This window comes from Dipodomys merriami, unplaced genomic scaffold (genome assembly GCF_024711535.1).
Source record: "Dipodomys merriami isolate MVZ:Mamm:240054 unplaced genomic scaffold, mDipMer1.0.p SCAF_3, whole genome shotgun sequence".
Classification (NCBI taxonomy): domain Eukaryota; kingdom Metazoa; phylum Chordata; class Mammalia; order Rodentia; family Heteromyidae; genus Dipodomys; species Dipodomys merriami.
In genome coordinates, this window is record NW_027204492.1 from 39,109,475 (window position 1) to 39,115,574 (window position 6,100).

Below are 6,100 nucleotides of genomic sequence, written 5' to 3' on the forward strand. Positions count from 1 at the left end.
TTACTCCTGCCTTAATTCCTTTTCAGCTAGTTGTCTTGCTTACAGCAAGGTCTTTTGCAATTTGGCTTGCACACTGGACACTAGAACAGACTAGGTCATACCTTTGCTTCACTAAGAGCTGGATTTATGGTCTGTTTGTCTCCCCACCCCCTTTAGTCACAGGTCCCCTTGAGAATCAATGGCTTTTCTACCCAGAAAAATCCATGTTTGTATACACACCTTCAGTGCTCTATAGTCACAAGTAAAGCCCTTAATGTGATATTTAAACTTTCCAATTTGCTGAGATTTATTTCTCAACACTTGGAATTTCCCCTGCCTAACCTGGGATGTGGCATGCTTTCTAACATGTCAACAACTCTAAACCTCTGGCCTAAAATGCCTTTCCATCTTTGAATGCCTTGTCATCTCCCATTCATGCAACAGAGCATTTCATACAACCCTCCTGGGGGAAGCTTCTCAAAGCTCCCAAGTCCAGGCTGGATGCTCTCCCCCTCCATATCCAGTGCCTCCCCTAACATGCACCTGTCTCCCTTCTGATGGCACTGACTTTGATATTCCTATATGACTTCATACCACCGCACTCATCCAGACACGGAGGAGGTACTCAGGAAAATACTGAAGGAAAAATTCTTAGGTCCTCTCACAAAGCACAGTCACTTGCATTTTCTCTGTGTCTTTGCTTAGTTTCAAAGGATATCAGACCGTGTCATCTTATTGAGTGGAACAATGACTATTTTGTCTTTCCTTTTTCTCTGAGATAAACAGCTTTAGTTCTGAGATTCCCCCAAATCAGATGCTGCCATTAGCAGGCCACCAAACTCACACACTAGTGCCATCTATTGGTCAAAATTTAACTTTTTTTGTTTTTTGTTTTTTTTTTAAATTAAGGTTGCCAGGCAGCTAGCTAGTTGATCTTTGACCACTTTAATTCTTTTAGTCCTTTGTTTCTGTGTGTAAGTAAAGTGGAATCTCCCATGGGCTAGCTGCATGACCTTGGGCAAGACTCTGGTCTACTCTGAGCTCCAGTCCAGTCTCCTTATCTTTAAAATGATAGCTCCTCTCAGATTTTTGTGTGTGTATATATATATATATATATATATATATATATATATATATATATATATATATATATATATGTGTGTGTGTGTGTGTGTAAATTTATATTCTGCATTAATGTATAATATATATGTATAATTATGTATAAATATAAGCTTTATATATAATATATAATATATATATTATATATATACAATAATATATATAAGTTATATATATTATATAATATTTACCTCAGGCCCTGGCAAATAGTAAAAACCACTCAATACATGGTAGTAGTCACAGTAGTAATAGTTGATATTATTCATTTCATAAAAGTAATGAGCTCACAGGATTGAATGACTTTTGTATGACTCATATGTCAGGTCTTTTAATCTGATCTCTCTGGCACCATTTGATAATTGCAGTTAAAGTATGTTTGTAGGGTGTGTGTATGTGTGCCAGGACTGGGGCTTGAACTCAGGGCCTGGGCAATGTCCCTTAGCGTTTTCCATTCATAGCTGGAGCTCGGCTACTTGAACCACAACTGCATTTCCAGATTTTTGGTGGTTAATTAGAAATAAAAGGATTACAGACTTTTCCTGCCAGGTTGGCTTTGAAGTCTGATCCTTAGCTCAATCTCCTTAGTAGCTAGGATTACATATGTGAGCCACCAGTATTGTGCTTGTTTGTAATATTTTTATGGGGGTGGTGGTTCCGGGGCTTGAACTCAGGGCCTGAGTGCTGTCCCTGAGGTTTTGTGTCCAAGGCTAGTACTCTACCATTTGGGACACAGATCCACTTTTGGCTTTTTTGATGGTTAATTGGATATCAGAGTCTCATGGACTTTCCTGGAGGGGGTGGGGGTCATCTTGAACTGGGATCCTCTGATCTCAGCTTTCTGAGTAGCTAGGATTACAGGTGTGAGCCACCAGTGCCCACCCTGTTTGCAATTTTAATCTGCATCGAAAAGGGGAAAAAAGAGAAGTAAAATTAAAACAACTTCAGAGGCCTCATGTGGCTTCCTGGACAACTTGCCACTCAAATGGCAGTACATAAGTTGGGCTCCTAGGAAAAAGGTTTCACAACTTATTTTTTTCATGCTGTAGCAGGAAATCCCTTCTTCTGAATGAATATAGAAGTCCAATATATGAATCAGATAAAAATGGGGCTGTCCTGGAGAAGCCAAAATGGGGGACCTAGGATCCCTCCCAAGTCATCTTTTTCCCTATACATTGACACTCTCCACCCCCTTTAGTGTGATACCTTCAGTGATTCCCAGACTGTGGGAAAAACAGTTTGGAAACCACTATTCCAAGAGTTAAACCAAGAATTAGTTGAACTTCCAAAGAGATTAATTAATATCTAACATGTCCAGTGTTCCGTTAAAAATCCTTGTTTTGGGTCTTAAGCTCCCAGAATCTCATAGCTCAAAAATTGCTTGAGTCCATAGGTTATAGGGATTTAAAATCCTTGGAATCCGAATATCCTAGGTTTTAAAGTATTATATAGCATAGAATTACAAATCCCTAAATCCTCCTGGGTTTAAAGACCTTAAAACCCTTGGAGCAGTATTATTTATTTATTTATTTTGCTTTCAGCAGGAGCAGTAATTCTCAAATCAGAATGAGCTCTTCTCATTCTCCGGCCCTCACTCTTACTGCGCATGTGCTGTTATTTACTGCCAAGACATTCTACCTTCCCCCCAGTTCCCCTATCCTGAAATGGCTTCTACTCCTCCCCCCTAAGTGATTAAAATGATTCTGACTAAGCAGAATCCACTGTAAATTACCTTGTAGCAACTGTATTCCAGTACACAAATGCAGCGCAAACCCTTGAATCCTTTTAGTTCCACTCAGCAGTCCTGTTCTAGTACCTCCCCAGCACTAAATGCCTCCCCCACCTCATCCACAGCAACCAAGGAAGGACACATTTGAGCTGGCCCTTGAAAGCTGAGCATGAGTAAAGACAGAGACAAACTTCCCAGAAAGTGGCAAAAGCATGAATTCCTTTCATGAACCATCTATTTCCTCAGTACCTATTAGCTAGCAGACACTAATACTGTATATATTAAAAGTGTGGGCTTTGGAAGCAGACATACCTGGGTTCAAATCCCATAATTACCACATGCTGTCTTTATTCACTGGTCTTTTCTCCTGCAGTGAAGGTCAGTTCGCTGCTCTTTTATTTTTATTCATTTTTAATATTTAAAAATGATCTTCAAGCCAGGCGCCTGTGGCTCATGCTTGTAATCCTAGCTAGTCAGGAGGCAGAGATCTGAAAATTGCTGTTCAAAGCCAGCCCAGGCAGAAAAGTCTGTGAAACTCTTATCTCCAGTTAACACCCAGAAAACCGGAAGTGGCGCTGTGGCTACACACTCACCTTGAGCTGAAGGGCCCAGAGTTCAAGCCCCATGACCAACAACAACAAAATTATATATATATATATATATATATATATATGTATATATGTATATATATATATATACATGTATATATATATATATATATTTTCAAATAATTGTACAAGAGGATTTTGGTTTAACATAGCCATTTATGTGTAGAATGCATCTTGATCAGAGTTACCCTCTTTCTTTTTGCAATACTGGGGTTTGAAGTAAGGGTTTGTACTTGCTTGGCAGGCATTTTACTACTTTTATTTTATTTTTTTTGTCAGTCGTGGGGCTTGAACTCTGGGCCTGGGCACTGTCCCTCAGCTCTTCAGCTCAAGGCTAGTGCTCTACCACTTGAGCCACAGCGCCACTTCCAGTTTTCTGAGCAGGTTTATTGGAGATAAGAGTCTCATGGACTTTCTTTTTTAATATTAATGTTTTTTTATTGTGAAAATACCGTACAGAGGGGTTACAATTACATGGGCAAGGTAATGAGTACATTTCTTATAAAGCATTGTAGCCTCCTCCTTTGTTTCCCCTTCCCATCTCTGCCCTCCCATCTCACCCCACCATGGACTTTCATCCCTGGTTCCTCAGATCTCAGCCTCTTGAGTAGCTAAGATTACAGGCGTGAGCTACTGGTGTTTGGCTGCATTTTACTTCTTGAACCATACTTCCAGTTCTTTTTTGCCTTTTTTTTCAGGGTTAGCCTGGCCCTCAATACTCCTACTTGTGCTTCCCTGTGTTGCTGAAAATGACAGGCATGCACCAGTGTATCCAGAATTAGTTGACGTGGACTCTCATGAACATTTTATCTGTGGGCTGGCCTCAAACGATGATCTCCCAATCTCTACCTCCTGAGTAGCTAGGATTACAAGGATTACAGGCTATATAGCCACTGTGCTAAGCCCTGCTCTCTGTTCTTAATATTGTCAGTACAAAGTCTGTTTTTCTTTCCCCAACTCATATATACTCATTGAAATCATTTCTGATTCTCCTCTGCTTCTGGGCACAGAAATTCTCCTGCCCCTGCCCTAGTGGATGTTACCAACTCTTACTTTATCTCATGCCCACAATTGTGTGCTTGTTGAGTGAATAAGAGGCCAATTTTCCTCCCCATCAAGTTATCATGGATTGAATTCACTGTTTTGACCTGTCAGGAGCCTGGCCTTGTATTTTTGGTTTATCCACAGCTGGCAAGAGTTAGAAGAACCAAATCTAGCTAACAGTGCTAGAGACTGGGCATGTAGCTCAGTGATAGAGTACTTGCTTAATATGTACAAGGCCATGAGTTGTACCCTCAGCAATGCAAAAAAAAAAAAAAGCAAAAGAAGAAGAAAGAGATAAAAAGGAAAAATAACAAGGAATGAGTGTTCAGGAAGTGATCATTACAGCACTCACTCTGCCAGGCACTTGCTATGGTAATACATTATCTCCCTGTAATTGTGGCAATCCCAAGAGCTAGACACAGTTATTACCCCTCCCCTATGTAGGAATGAAAAAGCTAAGCAGATTTTTTTTTTTACTTAAGTGTGTACTTTTTACCAGGCCCCTGAGAACAGGAAGTAAGACCACCATGATACAACAGGGTACCAGTGAGGAAATGTGCTGTGTGTCTGTATAGAACATCAGGCTTAGACTTAATAAGTGTTACTTAATTTATTCAAACACTTCAAATACAATTCACCCCAATAACTAACTCTTATGCCCCACACCCAGGGGAGCTCACGTGTCATGTCACTTGATCCAGAGACAGAGGGGAGTCTGCAGAAGGTGTCCTTCAGGCTGCTGAGTCACTGAAGGGAGAAGCGGCCAGCTTGCTGGGGCAGGCTCCAGCAGTCAGTCCAGCGTGAAGTGGCCTCACTCGGGGAGGCTGTCTTGCAGGGTCTCTGCTGCCCTGGGTTTTTGTATGTTTTAGGCTGGGCCCTTCACTTCTGGGTATGTTTGATGATCAGGGTTGCCTTGGTGGCAGCTTCGCTTCTGGTCACATCTGGCAATCGATGAGGGTGGAGCTGGCTTGCCTCTGGCTGGGTCTGGTTATGGGTGGGCTAGTTGCCTTGGTGATGGCTCTGTAGGCTCCCTGGGTGTGTCCTTATCTCTATATCCACAGTTCTAACTTCTAACTCTTAATTTTATAGCTTTTAACATTTCATATTATTTCACAGCACACATACATTCAATATATTCCAATTCAATAGCCTACCATGTCAATATTCAATAACACACTATGTCAGTATTCAATAACACACTTTGTTAGTACACACTATATCAGTACACACTATGTTCATATTCAATAACACACTACATCAGTAGATACTATGTCAATATTCCACGATACTCACTATAAGAAAGAAGATAAAGTATCCATTAGATAAGCACAAAGGCCCAGTTGGGAGTGTGTGAGTAGGAGTTGGTAATGCCACTGCCAGGGGAAGAATGGGCAACAAGGTGACTCGGAGGGTAACTCTAGCTGAGAGTTGTTGAAATCCTACTAGGGAGCACAGCTAGGAAATTTCCATGGACTAATTTCTTTAGTACAATTATGAGGGTAAGGTACAGTTAAGGAAACTGAGGCTTAGAGTGGTGTTTTTTTTAACACCATATCCTAAATCACACAGTTGGCAACTTGGGACACTTTTAAAGTGCCAGGTTCTTTGCCATGTATTACCTCAT